The following is a 19,523-nucleotide window of genomic DNA, read 5'->3' as shown; positions in this document are numbered from 1 at the left end:
TTCCTTACAATCTGTATCCCTTTTATTTCCTTTGCTTGCCTACATGTATTGGCTAGAATGTCTAGCACTATGTTGAAGAAGAGTGGCAAAAATGGACATCTTTGTTTTGTTACTGATCTCATGGGGAAAACATTTACTCTTATACCATTAATTATAATGTTAACTATAGAGCTTTTGTGTTTTTTGACAGTTTTTTTTTTTTAAATCACAAACAAGCACTGAATTTTGTTATGCCTTTTCTGTGTCAATTGATAGTACAATGTGACTTTTCTTCTTTAGCCCAGGGGGGAGGGATGGAGATGAGCACACTGCCTTATAGGCTGTTGAGGGTGGAAATCTAGACCCCCCAGTGAACCTTTGCTGGCATGCATGATATTTGGATGGAGTTCTTTGGACCTCTGAAACGTTTAGATTCTATTTTTGGTTTCCCTATGTCCATCTTTTCTAACAAAGCCTTAACTGCTTAGGGACGTACTAATGAAATGCTCTTTGGTGTAGTTCAGGGAAGCCAAGATTTAAATTTTATAGATTAATTCAAAATTTATCATCAAATGTACCTCTGATATGCCCTCTGAAATGTATAATTTCACTCATAATTAAAGTTCCCTAAAGTGCCCACTGTAGTTCTCAATTATCCTTGGTAAAATTGTGCCACTTGGAAAGACAGGAGCATTAGTTAGGACAGTAATGAGAAAATATATAAGAAGCAAGTGTCCATCCTATTGGAAGGTAGATTAACCCGAAAACTTAGATAGTGTTGTTTTTGCACCTTTTGTCTCTATATACTAACTAATGGCTGCCTGTCATTAAATCTATGGGCCTGACAACTTACAGTCCTGGTTATGAAGAGGTGAAGATAATCAAGTCAGTTCTAAGGGGCACAAAAACGAACACTAACTTGAGAGTTTTTATAGGCTTCTGAAAGATGACCCAAGGCAAAGTTTGTTGAAAGGATGACATTCTTTTTTTTTTTTTTAAGATTTTATTTTTTTTTTAAAGATTTTATTTATTTACTTGACAGAAAGAGATCACAAGTAGGCAGAGAGGCAGGCAGAGAGAGAGGGAAGCAGGCCCCCTGCTGAGCAGAGAGCCCGATGCGGGACTCGATCCCAGGACCCTGAGATCATGACCTGAGCCGAAGGCAGCGGCCCAACCCACTGAGCCACCCAGGCGCCCCCAAGATTTTATTTTTAAGTAGTGTCTACAACCAACATGGGATTGGAACCTACAACCCCAAGATCAAGAGTTGCATGCTTGGGGTGCCTGGGTGGCTCAGTGGGTTAAACCCTCTGCCTTCGGCTCAGGTCTTGGTCCCAGGGTATGGGGATCCAGCCCCATGTCGGTCTCCCTGCTCAGTGGAAAGTCTGCTTCTCCCTCTCTCGCTGTCTCCCTCTGTCAAATAAATACATAAAAATCTTAATAAAATGAAATGCAAACGAAGACCTGGATTCTTTCTACTCTTAACATCCTATGACTTTAAGTAAGTTAAAAAGTAAAGGATATGAACAGAGGGCTCATAAGAAAAATAATAAAATACCTCCTAAACTTATAAGAAAATACTTACACTTATCCATAAAAAGAGAAATATAAACCCAAAGTATAAAGAGGTACTATTTTTCACCAATACATATTGTAAAAATAAAATTTTTGTTTAAAGATTTTGTTTATTTAATTGAGAGAAAGAGAGTATAGGTGAGAGAGAGGGAGAGAGAATCTGATACAGACTCCGCACTAAGCACAGATCCTGACACAGGGCTCAGTCCCACCACCGGGAGATCATGACCCAAACCAAAACCAACAGTTGGGGGGGCCGCCTGGGTGGCTCAGTGCGTTAAGCCGCTGCCTCCCGCTCAGGTCATGATCTCAGGGTCCTGGGATCGAGTCCCGCATCGGGCTCTCTGCTCAGCAGGGAGCCTGCTTCCCTCTCTCTCTCTCTCTGCCTGCCTCTCTACCAACTTGTGATCTCTCTCTGCCAAATAAATAAATAAAATCTTAAAAAAAAAAAAACAACAACAGTTGGATGCTTAACCAACTGAGCCACACAGGTACCCCATAAAAATAAAAAAAAAATTATAATATGCTGTATAAGCAAATGTGGACAGACACATCTTAAAGGATTGCTAGAATTATAAATTTGTACATTAATGAAATGTAATTCAGTAATAGCTATCAAAATGTATAATACTCTCTTCTAGGAATTTATCCTTCAGATGTACTCACAAATATTTGTGACATGTGCACAGGGATATTCCTAGCAACATTGTTTGTAACAGTAAAAATTCAGAAACAACCTAAATGCCCATCTTAAAGTGATTTCAAATAAAGTAGGATATACCCAAACAATGGAAATGTTTGCAAAGAAATTAGGATTGGGGTGCCTGAGTTCTAGCCCCAGGCTGGATGTAGAGAGTACCTAAAAAAAAAAATTGGATACTTAGTATGTTTGGGAAATCGTGATTGAATAGTGCTGTAAGGGGCACAAATGACCTTCTGGGATGCTGGCAATATTAACTGTTGTGATCTGGGTTCTGCTGACATAGGTATGTTCAGTTGTCCAATTGCTCACACCAGACACTTACAACTCATGCATTATTTTATGTATATGCTATGCTTCAAGAAAAAAATTTATGAATATAGCAGTTATATGTACTTATGTGCAATTATCCTAAAGATATATTGTTAACTGGGGTGCCTGGATGGCTTAGTTGGTTCAGCATCTGCCTTCAGCTCAGGTCATGATCTTGGGGTCCTGCGACGGAGTTCTGCATCAGGCTTCCTGTTCAGTGGGGAGTCTGCTTCTCTCTTTCCCTCTGCCACTCCCCCTGCTTGTGCTTTCTTGCTCTCTGTCAAATAAATAAATACAATGTTAAAAACAAAAGATACTGTTAATTTAAAAAATTATCAGAGTAATGTATGTAAAATCCTGTAATTTGTAAAAAATATATGTGCATGGTTGTACAGACCTGAACAATTTAGAATGTAGATAGGAAAGTTGTAGGAGTGGTTGCCTCTGGGCCATGTGTTTGGTGTAAGACATTTTTCAGTATGTAAGCATTTGGCTCTTTAAATATTTCACTGTGTGCATGTATTACTCATTCAAAATTAATATAATTTATTAATTCAAATAATTTTTCAAAGATTTTTATTTATTTGACAGAGAGAGAGAGATCACAAGTAGGCAGAGAGGCAGGCTCCCCGCTGAGCAGAGAGCCTAATGCTGGGCTCCATCCTAGGACCCTGAGATCATGACCTGAGCCAAAGGCAGAGGATCAACCCACTGAGCCACCCTGGTGGCCCTCAAATAATTTTAAAAAATATTTTATTTATTTATTTGACAGAGATCACAAGTAGATGGAGAGGCAGGCAAAGAGAGAGAGGAGGAAGCAGGCTCCCTGCTGACCAGAGAGCCTGATGTGGGCTCAGTCCCAGGACCCTGGGAACATGACCTGAGCCAAAGGCAGAGGCTTTAACCCACTGAGCCACCCAGGCCCTCCCTCAAATAATTTTTAAAATATTTTATTTATTTGAGAGAGAGAGAGACAGTGAGGAGGTGGGGAGAAGGGGCAGAGAGAGGGGAAAATGAGAGCAGCAGACTCTCTGCTGAGCAGGAAGTCAGATGCAGGGCTGGATTCCAGGACCCTAGGATCATGCATGACCTGGGCCAAAGGCAGACACTCAACCAACTGAGCCACCCAGTGCCACTAAATAATTTTTGTTAACTCTCTAGAACCCAAAATAAATGTCATTACACAAAAATTATTCTACTAATCATGGGTGGTATCCTCGGACCCTAAGTCATAGCCTATTTACTCTTTAATTACATTAAGTGGGTTTAGTTTAGTTCTTTTTTTTTTTCTTAAGATTTATTTATTTGAGAGGAAGAAAGTGTGTGTGGAGGTGGGACAAAGTGAGAGGGACAAGCAAACTCTGCACTTAGCACAGAGCCCAATGCAAGGCTTGCTCTCACGACCCCGAGATCATGACCTCAGCTGAAACCAAGCTTTGGAAGCTCAACTGACTGAGCCACCCAGGCGCCCTGGTTTAGTGCATTCTTGAGTCCAAGATGATTATAAGCAACAAATTAGCAGAGATAGAGGAGTTTACTAGAGGTAAGGATACTGAAAGTTAAAGCGAACAGCTAGAATGTGAGTGGTAGACAAAAATTAGAAAAAAATGTAGATGAAATAACCCACAGAGATAATACAGTCAGGATCATTTGGTTAAGGGGCAAATGGCCATACCTATTCAGTAACTTTTGAACCTGTGACACAGCAATTGCTGTTCACATATTCCACTTAATTCATAAAGATAGAATAAAATAATGCCAAATAGATTACTTTAAAAGTCATGAGGTATAGTCTTCACACAATTCTAGTATGATCATAAAATAGATTTACATGGGAAGTGAAATGATCCTCGATTTGTGCTACCAGGATAGTGTGGCAGGTAAATCCAAGAAGATAGACACAGTCCCTTTCTTTTCCTTTTCCCTCTTTTTTGCCTCTGGATCCTGCCACTCTCAAATATAAAATGGCCAATTTTTTTTCTCTGAGTATAGAGCTTGATTATCTGCTACAAAGATCCCAGATATTAGAATATCAAATAATTGGTTTCCTTTAATGAGAATATGCATGAGATTTGTGTGCACACGCACGTGTGTATACTTTTTTTACAATACAAATCAGTTGGACACTTGTTAAAGAGTTTCTTATCTCACAGTGCCTGGGTGGCTCAGTGAGACATTTGCCTTTGGCTCAGTTCATGATCCTGGGGTCTGGGGATCAAGCCTGGCATCCAGATCCTTGCTCAGTGGGGAGTGTGCTTCTCCCTCTCTCTCTGTCTCCCTGCCTGTGCTCTCTCCATCTCAAATAAATAAATGGAATCTTTAAAAAAAAAAAAGTCTTATCTCCAACCAAACCAAGTAGTCAGCCATAACAACACTAAAGACATTCCTATTTAATTGAGGGAGAAAATAAACTTGCCTGTAACTGCTACTCATGTCTACAAGTCATAAGCAATGCCCTAAGATAAAGAAAAGAATGAAGCAAAAGTATTAGAGAAATTCTTAGTTTTCTAAGAAAACTTCTAAGAAACTTCTAAGAAAACTTCTTAGAAAACTGTTTTGAATCAGAAGAGTAATGTGGAGACTTAAAAGGAAAACATAAATATTACTATTACTCTATATAGCAATGACCAATTATAAAAATAAAAATAATGTCCCATTTGGAGTACCAACATATAAAATATACAAATATCAAATGCATAGGAATTAAATTTGTAAGTATATAGGATCTGTATCTTAAAAATGCAAGTATTTATTAAGGAAAAGAAAAACTGTAAGTTGCCTTTGTACTTGAATTGGAAGAATCAGTTTCGTAAAGATATAACTTCTTTCCAGATTTGAAAATTACTTAAGTATAATTCCAATAAAAATTTCAAGGGTATTTTGGGGGAAAGGGGGTGCAGGAAGGCCAGTCAAATGATTATAAAACTCATCTGGATTAATAAATTTATGAAAATAGTAATAATACTATTTTTTAAATAAAGATTTTACTTATTTGAGAGTGCATGAGAGCATAAGAGAGCATAACCAGTGGGGAAGAGCAGGCTCCCCGTTGAGCAAGGAGCCCAGCACTGGGTTGGATCCCAGGACCCCTGATCATGATCTGAGCCGAAGGCAGATGCTTAACTGACTGGGCCACCCAGGCACCCCAATTCTAGTAATATATTTTTTTTAATTAAAAAAACTTTTTAAAAAGATTTTATTTATTTGAGAGAGAGTGTGAGAGAGCATGAGAGGGGAGAAGGTCAGAGGGAGAAGCAGACTCCCCATGGAACTAGGAGCCGGATGCGGGACTCGATCCTGGGACTCTGGGATCATGACCTGAGCTGAAGGCACTTGCTTAACCAACTGAGCCACCCAGGCGCCCTTGTAGTAATATTCTTTTTTTTTTTTTTTTAAGATTTTATTTATTTATTTGACAGAGATCACAAGTAGAGAGGCAGGCAGAGAGAGAGAGAGGGAAGCAGGCTCTCCGCCAAGCAGAAAGCCCGATGCGGGACTCGATCCCAGGACCCTGAGATCATGACCCGAGCCGAAGGCAGCGGCTTAACCCACTGAGCCACCCAGGTGCCCCATTGTAGTAATATTCTTAAAGAATATTGAGTTATAGGGGTGCCTGGGTGGCTCATTAGGTTAAGCGGCCAGCTCTTGATTTTGGCATGGGTTGTAATCTTAGGGTCCAGGGACTGGTCTCCATCTGGCTCTGCACTCAGTGGGGAGTCTGCTCCCTTTCTCTCTCTGCCTTCCCCCCACCCAATGCCCTGACCTCTCGTGCTTGTGTGCATGCATCTGTCAAATACATAAATCTTAAAAAAAATGTTATAATTAACCATCAGATGCTATAGTTTATAAATATCTAGTAATTAAGGCATTGAAATCGCAGAATCAAAGCATGGTTTATTTCATTTCCCAATTTTTTTTCTAAGATGAATGTACAGAAATTAATAAATCCACAATGACAGCAACAGAGACTTTTGGGGGGCACCATCATCTAGAGAATTAATATGAACAGGAGTACCTGGGATTTTGAGAGGTTATAGAACACTAATAACTACCATTTGTAGAATGATTACTTCAAGCTAGGTGCTATTATGCATATTACATACATAAAATTTCATTTGACTCATACAACAACCTTAGGAGATATCATTTGGTATTATTTCCTTTAGACAGTTGAGAAGACTTTGGGACACAGAAAAATAGAGTAGTAACTGATTTACAGGGAAAAGGAAGCAAGCCAGTTTGCCCCCAGAAAACCCAGGAGGGTCTCAGAACTGACACCTGATACTGTGGATAGTGGAGATTAAGGTTCCACATAACAAAGAGAGGTTGAGAGACTGGATTCAGGAACTGTAAATCCCTCCTCCTAAACATCTCCACATACCTACTCACAAGACATTCTTTGCATTTAGTCAAAAGGAGACGTTACACAGCCCAGGGTACAAGGTATAGTTGTGGGCATAAATGGAAGCTGAAAAGGGAATTCAGTGAAAGTCTGTTTTTGAAACACTGTCACTTTCAGTCCCTTTTCCCTGTCCTATATGCAAAATATTATCAGCCAGGAGAACCAAAAGATTTGGAGAGCAACTCAGCACTAAGCACAAGACTCAAGATCAGACTGATATGAAGGATGCCCCCCAAACAGATGGCTTTCTAGCCTAGCCAGTGACTCACAATTGAAGCTCCCCAGGTAATAGATTAAATATGAAAGAACATCCAGGAATCAAATAGAAAGGCCTTGGAGAGGAAAAGCAAATTTAAGATAATAAGAAAAAAGGGATCTTGGGTGAAACAACTAATGCCTAGAACTTAATATTTAAAATGTTTTGTTCAGGGGCACCTGGGTGGCTCAGTGGGTTAAGGCCTCTGCCTTGGGCTCAGGTCATGATCCCAGGGTCCTGGGATCGAGCCCCGCATCGGGGTCTCTGCTCCGCAGGGAGCCTGCTTCCTCCTCTCTCTCTGCCTGCCTCTCTGCCTAGTTGTGATTTCTCTCTGTCAAATAAATAAAAATATTAAAAAAAATAAAAAATAAAAAATAAAAAATAAAATGTTTTGTTCAGCAGGATAAATAAAGGGAATCCAGAAATAAGCAAAGTATTAAAAAAAGCAAGCAAGCAAGAAAGAAAGAAACAAATAACAGAGAACAAGAAAAAGGTCTTGGAAATTATAATTTTGACAGTTGAAATAAAAATTCAATAGATGGCTGGAAGTTATACAGCTAAGGAAACCTCCCAGAAACAGGAAAAGGAAGCCAAGACTTAAAAAATTGTAGAGAAATAATAGAGACTTAGAAATCCAGTCCATAATAACTGAATTCCTCGGGTAACTGGAATTCCAGGAAGAGATAAATGAAAAATGGGGAGGAGTACATTAAATAAAAATTATATAAAAAGTTAATAAATTTTCCCAGAATTGAAGGATTGAAAGGGTCCATCATGTACCCCAAACAATGAATAAGAAAAGATACAAACTGCCACCTTTTCATCCAATTCTAGCATATCAGAGAAGATAAAAAGAGTCTCAAGGAGTATGAGGAGAGAGGTTCTGAATAAAAGAATGAGAATCAGAGTTGTATTAGCAAAACTGGATGTAACTGGTATGAACACATTGGTAACCTTACGGTCTTTCTCTTCCTCTGAGAAATCAAAGCAAAGAAAAAGAAAAAACAAAAAGAAATAAAGATTAAAAAATATGGCCCTATTTTTTAGCAAATAGCTTTCAGACAAAAATCCGTATAGCCCTAAAGAAAGCCAATTAAAATTAAATAGAAAATGCAGAGAACATCAAGGGGCCTCATGAGTGGTAAACTCAGAGTACCAGCAAAAGTATACTTCCTGAAAAGGAGAAACTCATCCAGAAATGCAAATTCTTTAACCTGTGAATCTAACAACTGAGGGGTGAACTTCAGTAGAAGTCATGAGGTTGGGATGCAGAGAAAAGGCACAGATTATCTAAGAGGACTCCTAGGAGCAGATCTCAGAAAGATCCAGCAGAATCTTACCCATGAAGGTCAAGGGCTCATTGGTAAATGCAAGGGCTCTGTACTGTTTGCTGCTGCTGGTGAAGGGTCTGGGAATGCAGGGCTGGTGACAGAAATCCTTCCAGACTCAGCCTGGGTCAGAGGACCAAAGGGAACAGGGCTACACAAAATATTTCTCAGAGGGGTCATCATGGCTGGAATCAGTGGTCTCTATGACAGCAAAGAGAGGGCCTCTGCAAGGTCTAAAGCCTGGCAGGGAACCCTGTCCCTCTCACCAACCATGAGCCCAAGTGCAAAAGCTGGACCAGGAAAAGCCATGTCATTATAAAATAAATGTTGAAGAAAGGCTATGGCACAATAGAAGCCAAAGATTTTGTAAGAAAAAATGTGAAAAGAGCTATAGAAAGGACAAATGCATTAAAGGCATTCACAGAAAAATGAGATCATGGAACATGAAAATACTGACCATACTTTCCACGACAAAGTAAAAATCTTCATGAAACTATCATCTCTATGTAAGAAGTCCACAAAATACACATGCGGGAACTCATATATTAGTTTTTTTGTTTGGCACTTCTGCTGTAATACTTTTATATTGAGAGTTTTAAAACTCTTTAAAGGGAAAAGAACATAAAAATATGTTCCCTTTAAAGAATATAAAAATATTCATCAATGTTTATTTTTCTTGTATAGCTTCAATTTTAACTCTTTACTCCATCTTTAACTTTTTTTTCTGGAATGTAGTCTGAAGTAGGATATAACTTAAATTTTTTTCACATACCAATTTTATTTTGGGATGGGGAAATGCATATTTCCAAAGTAAACATACTTCATGCTTATTTGGCTACTGGAAATTCTTCGGTTTGATGCATCGCAGATAATTAGGGTGGAATCTACATGCAGCTTCTTCAGAAAGCTTTTTGCTCCATCAAGAGGACTAGTGATGTTACAAATGTCCCTCTGTGCTTCCAGTCAGGGAGGTTGCAGATTCTCCAACATAATCCAGTGTTAGATTTAGAACTGAAAATGTTTTTTTCAAGTACTTATAATACCTATAAAAAGTAAAAAAAAAATTTTAAAGGTTTTATTTATTTATTTGACAGACGGAGATCACAGAGAAGCGGGCAGAGAGAGAGGAGGAAGCAGGCTCCCTGCTGAGTAGAGAGCCCCATGCAGTGCTTGACCCCAGGACCCTGGGATCATGACCTGAGCCGAAGGCAGAGGCTTCAACCCACTGAGCCACCCAGGCGCCCCTAAAAAGTAAATTTTTTTAAAAAATAGGGCAAACTTACGGTATTCTTTTATAATACTTTCAATAATTGTTATTTTTGTATCTACAAGTTTTTTGCTTAAAAATACAAATTGTTAGTAACCATTATTCTTGAGATAAGTTAGGAATTGTATAATTTATTAGAATTCTAACACAGAAAATAATTGAAACATTTTATTTATTTTTATCTTGTGACTTGAAAAAAATTCATTAGGGAAGTTAAAAACAAAAAGGAAAATGAATCCCTCCACCCCCCCAAACTCAACATCTTAAAAAAATTATCAACAATTCTGTCATTCTTCAGGTGACATTTATTGACTGCTCATTCAGTGTCTGGAAATTTCCCAAGCCTGCCTTACCTCACTCAAAACTCAAAAAAAAAAAAAAAAAAAAAAAAAAAAGAACTAGGTCAGTGGCAGAATTAGTACAAAGTTAATAGTTTCCTTCATGGATATCTTCCAAAAAAGGGGTCCCCAGCAATATCTTCATGTTTATATGTTTTTGTAAAATTTGCAAAAATGTCTATTTCTACCATAGTCAGTTAAGACCACTGTTTCTTTCACTTTAGTTGCCCTTTGTTTGCATTTTCCCTTCCTGTTTCCCTGCCCTGTGATGGCAGGTAGGCATTTCTGAGATTTTTGTTAAGGATTAACTGGGAAATATTTTTGTGCTTTGCAGTCTCTTCCATATATAATTATATTATTGTTGGCCATCTCAGTTTGGGTTATCTTCTTGGAATACTCTGAATGTAGTCAATTCAAAGAACATTTAAGAGTACTCACTCTCTAGTAGATTTGAATTCTTATATATCAAACCCAATAGGGGTTTCCCCAAATTTGACAACAATCCTAAAAATTACATTGCATTACTAACAGACTTGAGAATTTGACCTCTGTAAGCTGTCAAAAATAAATGCTTTAAATTGTATGTAATAGGGTGGTCATAATTTTGTGGCATTTTTTCTTGCCAAATTTAGTATGCAGTGGGCCCTATAAAACCTGAAACCATTCATGAGGTTATTATTTTTGTTGAAAGGTGAGTAAACTTAAGTTAGATATCAATCAGGGGCACCTGGGTAACTCAGTCTGTTGAGTGACCAGATCTTGGTTTCAGGCCAGGTCAAGGGTCCTGGCATCACCCCACAATGAGCTCCATGCCCAGCTGGAAGTCTGCTTAGGATTTCCCTCCCTCTCCTTCTGCCTCTCCCCCTGTTCACTCACTCTCTCACTCAAATAAAGAAATAAATCTTAAAAAAATATATACCAATCAACTCTCCAAAGTTATGCAAATATTAAAAGGTGAAATATGATATAATCACATTTTCACTTCCAAAAATCCTGGATAGTAAATACAGAGAACCATAAGATAGTGTTGCTTGGGCGCCTGGGTAGCTCAGTGGGTTAAGCCTCTGCCTTCGGCTCAGGTCATGATCTCAGGGTCCTGGGATCGAGCCCCACATCAGGCGCTCTGCTCGGCAGGGAGCCTGCTTCCCTCCCCCCCCCCCCCCCCCCCCGCCTGCCTCTCTGTCTGTCTCTCGGCATACTTGTGATCTCTGTCTGTCAAATAAATAAATAAAAAATCTTAAAAAAAAAAAAAGATAGCGTTGCTTATCTGTTCATGACAACCCTGTGGCCATGGCAATTTTGTTAACCTCCTGAAACTTCAGTTTCATTGTGTACCAAAAAAAAAAGAGAGAGAGAGAGATCCTACTAGATCATCTTTTTTTTTTTTTTAAGATTTTATTTATTTACTTGACAGAGATCACAAAGAGACAGAGAGGCAGGCAGAGAGAGAGAGAGAGGGAAGCAGGCTTGCTGCTGAGCAGAGAGCCCAATGCGGGACTCGATCCCAGGACCCTGAGATCATGACCTGAGCCGAAGGCAGCGGCTTAACCCACTGAGCCACCCAGGTGCCCCTAGATCATCTTTTTTCTTTAAAGATTTTATTTATTGTGCAAGAGAAAGCAGAAGAGAATGCACAAGCAAGGGGAAGGGGTAGAGGGAGTGGGAGAAGCAGATTCTCCTCTGAAGAGTGTGGAGCCCAATACAGGGCTTGATCTCAGGACCCTGAGATCATGACCTAAGCCCAAGTCAGATACTTGACCAACTGAGCCACCCAGGCACTCCTAGTGTTGTCAACTATTAATTTTTGTGTGTGAGTGTGTTCCTGGTTCTTAAGAATGACAAGTGACCTTTATTGAAACCTAGATATATGGGTTATTATGAGACTCTAAATCATAAACTTTCTACTCAGTTGTTCTTGGACACCACTTTAGGAGCAGAAAGGGGATGTTGCTGCCTTGTTATTCCCAGGTAGTAAAGAAGTCCACATTCTCTAGTTAGCTTCTGTTAAGACCTGAGGTGGTGAAGGAAGGGTTTCTTTTTTTTTTTTTTTTTTTTTTTTTTTTTTATTTATTTGACAGAGAGAAATCACAACTAGGCAGAGAGGCAGGCAGAGAGAGAGGAGGAAGCAGGCTCCCCGTGGAGCAGAGAGCCCGATGTGGGGCTCGATCCCAGGACCCTGAGATCATGACCTGAGCCGAAGGCAGCGGCTTAACCCACTGAGCCACCCAGGCGCCCCAAGGAAGGGTTTCTTAATGCTGGGCCAAGGTATTCATGATTCTCCATTAGGCCTCCTCTGACAGAGCACCTCAGCGGAGTGGGTTTTAGGGTTAGGGGTACTTCATCTAAGTTGGCAAGGACAGAAGTCCATGTACCCCTCTTGGTCCTGGTTGGCTGCCTTGAGTGGGGATGGGTCCCCTGATTTTCCACAGTATTTGCCTCAAGTAGAGACATTATTGTGTAAAATAACGTTTTTCCCCCAATATTTTTAAAATTCTAATTATTTTTAAAAATTTGTTTAAATTCAATTAATTAACATATATTATTTGTTTCATGGGGTACAGGTCTGTGACTCATCAAATAATACTCAGTGCTCATTATAACACATACCCTCCCCAATGTCCATCACTCCCCTCCCCTCCAGCAACCCTCAGTTTGTTTCCTAAGATTAAGAGTCTCTTATGGTTTGTCTCCCTCTCTGGTGTCATCTTGTTTCATAAAATAATATGTTTTGTCTTGCTAGCCTGCCCTTTCCTGATCCTTTGACTATGAGAGGGCAGGCATTTATTTTTCTGTCTGCGTCCATCGGCATTTCTAGGTTGCTAGTTTCTTCAGGTTCAAGCCTGAGATACAGGAGGCAAATAGAAAAATGAGGGAACACACCACTGTGTGCTTCTGAGTTCTAAGACCCCTACCTGGTTTGCCTTCTCTCCATCTTTCAGTCTTATATGTGGCTTTTTTTTTATTTGTTTTAAAGATTTTATTTATTTATTATTTATTTGAGATAGAGTGTGAGCAAGGGGAGGAGTAGAGGGGAGAGGGACAAGCCGACTCCAGATGAAGCACAGAGCCCAAAGTGGGCCAATCCCACAACCCCAAAATCACAACCTGAGCAGAAACCAAGAGTTGAACGCTCAAGAAACTGAGCCACCCAGGTGCTCCTTTGTTTACATTCAAGGTTTTTAATTATACATAGCAGGAGGAACAGGAACAGTTTTCTATCCAGGTACTTTCAGCTTGTGATTTTATATCTAAAAGCTCTTTCTTGTGGGCAGAGTTAGGTTTTTCTATTTGTTCATTTTGCCAATCTGCCTTATTTATTAGTATATTTAGACCATTTGTATTTAATATAATTATTGCTACAGGTATATTTAAATCTACAATTGTATTTTGTTTACCCAGTTTTTTGTTCTTCTGTACCTTTTCCTGCCTTTTTTTCTGAGTATCTGAACATTTAACAAAACTCCATTGATTGCTTTCTTAGCTGTAACTCTCTGAATTCTTTTTAAAATAGTTATTCTGGGGCGCCTGGGTGGCTCAGTGGGTTAAAGCCTCTGCCTTCGGCTCAGGTCATCATCCCAGGGTTCTGGGATCGAGCCCTGCATCGGGCTCTCTGCTCTGCGGACAGCCTGCTTCCTCCTCTCTCTCTCTGCCTGCCTCTCTGCCTACTTGTGATCTCTGTCTGTCAAATAAATAAATAAAATCTTAAAAAAAAAAAATAAAAAAAATAAATAGTTGTTCTAAGAATTAGAACATACAGGCACCTAGGTGCCTCAGTCAGTTAAGCATCTGCCTTCAGCTCAGGTCATAATCCCAGTGTCCTGGGACCAAGTCCCTCATCTGGCTCCCTGTTGGGTGCGGAGCCTGCTTCTCCCTCCCCCACTCCATCTGTTTGTGCTCTCTCTCAAATAAATAGATAAAATCTTAAAAAAAAAAAAAGAATTAGAACATACATTCTTGGGGTGCCTGAGTGGCTCAGTCAGTTAAGCATCTGCCTTTGGCTCAGGTCATGATCTCAGGCTCCTGGGATTGAGCTCTGTATCATGCTTCCTGCTCAGCGGGGAGCCTGCTTCTCCCTCTCCCTCTGCTGCTCCGCCCCCCCCCCCCCCCCCCCGCCGTGTGCTCTGACAAATAAGTAAATAAAATCTTAAAAAAGAAAACACAGGGGTTCCTGGGTGGCTCAGTCTTTAAGTATCTGCCTTTGGCTCCGGTCATGATCCCAGGGTCCTAGGATCAAGCCTCTCATAGGGCTCCCTGTTTGGTGGGAAGCCTGCTTCTTCCTCTCCCACTCCCCTCTCCCACTCCCCTCTCTTGCTGTGTCTGTCTTAAATAAATAAAATCTTTAAAAAAAAAATACACTCTTAACTCTGTTTCTTAATATTGTACCATCTCATGTAATACATCAAAACTCTGAAACTATATACTTCCCTATTCTACCACATCTACTTTTTAATGCTCTAGTACATCTGAAACAATAACTTTTGCCATATTTCATTTTTTTTTAAAGATTTTTATTTATTTATTTGACAGACAGAGATCACAAGTAGGCAGAGAGGCAGGCAGAAAGACAGGAGGAAGCAGACTCCCCACTGAGCAGAGAGCCCGAGAGCCTGGGTCGATCCCAGGACCCCGAGATCATGACCGGAGCTGAAGGCAGAGGCTTTAACCCACTGAGCCACCCAGGTGCCCCATCTATATTTCATTTTATTTATTTATTTATTTTTAAAGATTTATTTATTTGACAGAGAGAGATCAAGAGTAAGCAGAGAGGCAGGCAGAGAGAGAGGAGGAAGCATGCTCCCCGCTGAGCAGAGAGCCCGATGTGGGGCTCGATCCCAGCACCCTGAGATCATGACCTGAGCTGAAGGCAGAGGCTTAACCCACTGAGCCACCCAGGTGCCTCTATATTTCATTTTAAAAAATACTTTAAGTAGGGCTGCCTGGGTGCCTCAGTCGTTAAGCATCTGCCTTCGGCTGGGGTCATGATCTCGGGGTCCTGGGATCAAGCCCCGCATTAGGCTCCTTGCTCACTGGGAGGCCTGCTTCTCCCTCTACCACTCCTCTTGCTTGTATTGCATCTCTTGCTGTCTCTCTCCGTCAAATATTAAATATTCATTTATTAAATATTTATTTATTAAAATAAATATTTAAAAATGTTTATTAAAATAAATTAAATAATTATTAAATAATTATTAAAATATTTATTAAAATAAATATTTTAAAAATAAAATATATTAAGTAATCTCGACACCCAACGCAGGACTCAAAAGTATAACCCCAAAATCAAGAGTTGCATGGCATGATCTACTGACTGAGCCACCAGAAACCCCACTTTTGCCATATCTTAAAGAAAGTAACAAGAAAATGGTCTTTTATATTTGCCTATTTACCATTTCTCATGCTTTTTGGCCAAATCTTTACTACTTCTCAAAACTACTTGAACTTAAAGACTACCAAAGTACACCAATTGCCCCATTTTGTGAATGAACACATAAATTACATATTAAGTCTGTTCCTGACCTTTCTCATTAACTCATGACAAAGAAATATCATTTGGGGGTGCCTGGGTGGCTCAGTGGGTTAAGCCTCTGCCTCAGCTCAGGTCATGATCTCAAGGTCCTGGGATCGAGCCCCACGTTGCACTCTCTGCTTGGCAGGGAGCCTGTATCCCCGTCTCTCTCTTTCTGCCTCTCTGCCTACTTGTGATCTCTCTCTCTGTCAAATAAATAAATAAAATCTTAAAAAATATATATCATTTGGAACCAATGTGCTTGGAAACTAAAACACAAATTTAAGTAATGAAACTGGGTGGCTGTACTGATGTTTGTGTTTGTTTTTCACATTATCAGTTGCAATTTCTAAAAAATGCTACATATTGAAATTCTTTTTTTAAAACAATATTATTTATTTATTTTAAAAATTAATTCATTTTTAATTTATTTGACAGAGATCACAAGTAGGCAGAGAGGCAGGCAGAAAGAGAGGGGGAAGGAAGCTCCCTGCTCAGCAGAGAGCCTGATTCGGGGCTCGTTCCTAGGACACTGGGATCGTGACCTGAGCCGAAGGCAGATGCTTAACGACTGAGGCACCCAGGCAGCCCTACTTAAAGTATTTTTTAAAATGAAATATAGAGGCACCTGGGTGGCTCAGTGGGTTAAGCCTCTGCCTTCAGCTCAGGTCATGATCTCAGGGTGCTGGGATCGAGCCCCACATCGGGCTCTCTGCTCAGCGGGGAGCATGCTTCCTCCTCTCTCTCTGCCTGCCTCTCTGCTTACTCTTGATCTCTCTCTGTCAAATAAATAAATCTTTAAAAATAAATAAATAAATAAAATGAAATATAGATGGGGCACCTGGGTGACCCATTGAGCCACCCAGGCAGCCCTACATATAGAAATTCTTATTGAAATTCTCTGTCCAGGGATGCATGGATGGCTCAGTCAGTTAAACCTCTGACTCTTGATTTTGGCTTGGATCATGATCCCAGGGTCATGAGATCAAGCCCTGCATTGGGCTTCACACTCAGCCTAATCTATTGAGATTCCCTCTCCCTCACCCTCTGCCCCTTCCCCCACCTGAGTGCACATTCTCTCTCCCTCTCTTCAAAATAAATAAGTAAATAAATTAATAAATAAAAATTCTCAGTCCAAACTATTAACACATCTATGTTAAAACAAGCAATATTTTAAATTCATTTTAAAGAATACCTCAGCGTATCTTCAAAGTAAATGTGAAGTGTTAATTAAGGCATACCAGTATGTCTGAAATTAAAAACTGTAGAGTATCTTATTTCCCTTAGAAGTCCACTGGGAAATAGAAATATTTGAAGATGTAATCAATTTATAAAAATGAACTGACATGGGATGCCTGGGTAGTTCAGTGGGTTAAAGCCTCTGCCTTCAGCACAGGTCGTGATCCCGGGGTCCTGGGATCAAGCCTGGAGTGGGCTCTCTGCTCGGCAGGGAGCCTGCTTCCTCCTCTCTCTCTGCCTCCCTCTCCGCCTGCTTGTGATCTCTGTCAAATAAATAAATAAAGTCTTTTAAAAAAAAATGAACTGACATGTAGGAGACTTCACATACTAAAATAACTTTCACTGAGCTCCTCCTATGTGCTTGACACTAATAGTCAGGGTTATAGACACCTTTTTTTTTTTTTTTTAAGATTTTATTTGACACAGAGAGATCACAAGTAGGCAGAGTGGGAGGGGGAAGCAGGCTCCCCACTGAACAGAGAGCCCGACATGAGGCTCGATCCCAGGACCCCAAGATCATGACCCGAGCTAAAGGCAGAGGCTTAACACACTGAGCCACCCAGGCGCCCCATAGACTCCTTTCAAGAAACTGACTATCTAGTAGCGGCATGACTCCTTATAAAACAGTCAGAAAGGTTGAACTTTACTATCTTTAAGAAAGTGAGAAACCAGTGAAGGATTTTCAGTAGTAGAGTAATATGGTAAATACCATAGACTGGCTAACCCACTATCCATTCCCTTTTCTCTGCTGTCTACATTCACTAAAGAAACTAGGAAAAGTAAAGGTGTTCACATTCCAAGCATCTCTTGCAATGACAGATGGTCATGTTGAAAAAATTCTGGTGAGTAAATATAAATCTACTTGAAAAGTCTTCTAACGAAGCTTCTGATTTCCTGATGGCTATACAGGGTTTGCTCCACCCCTTGCCTTCTTGACTTTACTCCTGTTATATCTGAAACTGTGCCAGACATCCTGTAACCCAAAGGGCAAGACCAATAGTGTCCCAGATAATGTAGCAATGATGCCATTGAGCTACTTAAGCAAAGCCTGCAGCCATCTCCAGATAAAACCATTTAAGTGATTTAAATTGGGTTTTCTGTTATCTGAGTCTAAATGTCTTCCTAACTAACAAAAGTTGTAAGAATGTGTATTTAAAAAAAATTTTTTTAAAAGATTATTTATTTATTTATTTGACAGACAGAGATCACAAGTACGCAGAGAGCCAGGCAGAGAGAGGAGGAAGCAAGGTCCCTGCTGAGCAGAGAGCCCGATGCAGGGCTCAATCCCAGGACCTTGGGATCATGACCCAAGCTGAAGGCAGAGGTTTAACCCACTGAGCCTCCCAGGCGCCCGAAGAATGTGTATTTTAGAATGCCATTCCTGAGTTAGTGCAGAGGATGGATTAAGAAGAGGGCAAGTATATATGAAGGTAGTGAGACTTGTTAGGAAGTTATTAAGGTAGACTAAGGAAGAAAAACAAGGGCCTGCCTGATAACTACAGTGGGATATTGAGGAAAATATGGACTAAAGAGATATTTAAAAGATGGAAGAGACAGGGCAAAATGGAGAAACTCTTTGGAATGTCTTCAAATTTCTAATTTAAGCAAATAGATGGATAGCTGTGCTGTTCTCTGAGACAAAATAGAGACTGTTAAGTTCAGCTTTGGACATACTCAGTTTGATAACTATGGGACAATGCAAAAATGATTAGAAGACAGTTGACTACGGTTCTTGGAGTTCAAAAGTGAGGTCTGGATTGGAGAAATCCAGATTTGACAGCATCCATCATATAGGGTAGTAATGTCCAACAGAACTAATAATGTAAGCCACATATGTTATTCTAAAATAAAAATAAATAAATAATATTAATTTTACTACTTTAACTCAAAATAACCAAAATATTATTTCAACATATTATCAATAATTAATTTGATAAAGTACATGCTAAGTCTGTAAAATCTGATATGTATTTTACATGTAAGGCACATCTGTTAATCTGAATGTCTTTTTTATCACAAGTACTTGATTTATATATAAATTTCATAAAATTTATAGTTGAAAAGTAGATTCATATACCCAAATTGTTCCAAACAGTCAAGTTTTCCAATAACTGAAAGTAATTTTCCTTTATTTACATCCACATTAAAAAAATTCTGTTCATCCTTTTTAAAAAGAATTGATTTACCTTCAGAGCAAAAGCATATCAGTTAGAAGATTGTATTTGTCTAAATAAATGCAATAAGTTTTGGGTCATTGTTCCAAATTAATGAGTAAATTTAAAAGCAAATTAATAGATAAAACACTTCAAATTTTTTATAAATTTTTATAGTAAATTTATATAACAATGTCAAATAGTTAAAATCTTGTACATGCTGATTCATATTTTTAAAATGTGTAAAATTATTTTTTAAAGTTTCTATTTCAAAATAAATTCTAGTGCTTGTCTAAGTAGGGCACAAATAAGCTTTTTTCTCTTCCTTGGAGCTTCAAATTTAGGTCATTCATATGCAATATATTGGGAAGAAAACCACCATTTTCTTTCTTTCTTTTTTTTTTAAAGTAAGCTCTATGCCTAATATGGGGCTTGAACCCAGAACCCTAAGATCAAGAGTCACATGCT

The sequence above is a fragment of the Meles meles genome, chromosome 5, assembly GCF_922984935.1.
Source record: "Meles meles chromosome 5, mMelMel3.1 paternal haplotype, whole genome shotgun sequence".
Lineage (NCBI taxonomy): Eukaryota > Metazoa > Chordata > Mammalia > Carnivora > Mustelidae > Meles > Meles meles.
The sequence above is the reverse complement of the archived record's forward strand: the minus strand, read 5'-3'. Positions refer to the sequence as shown.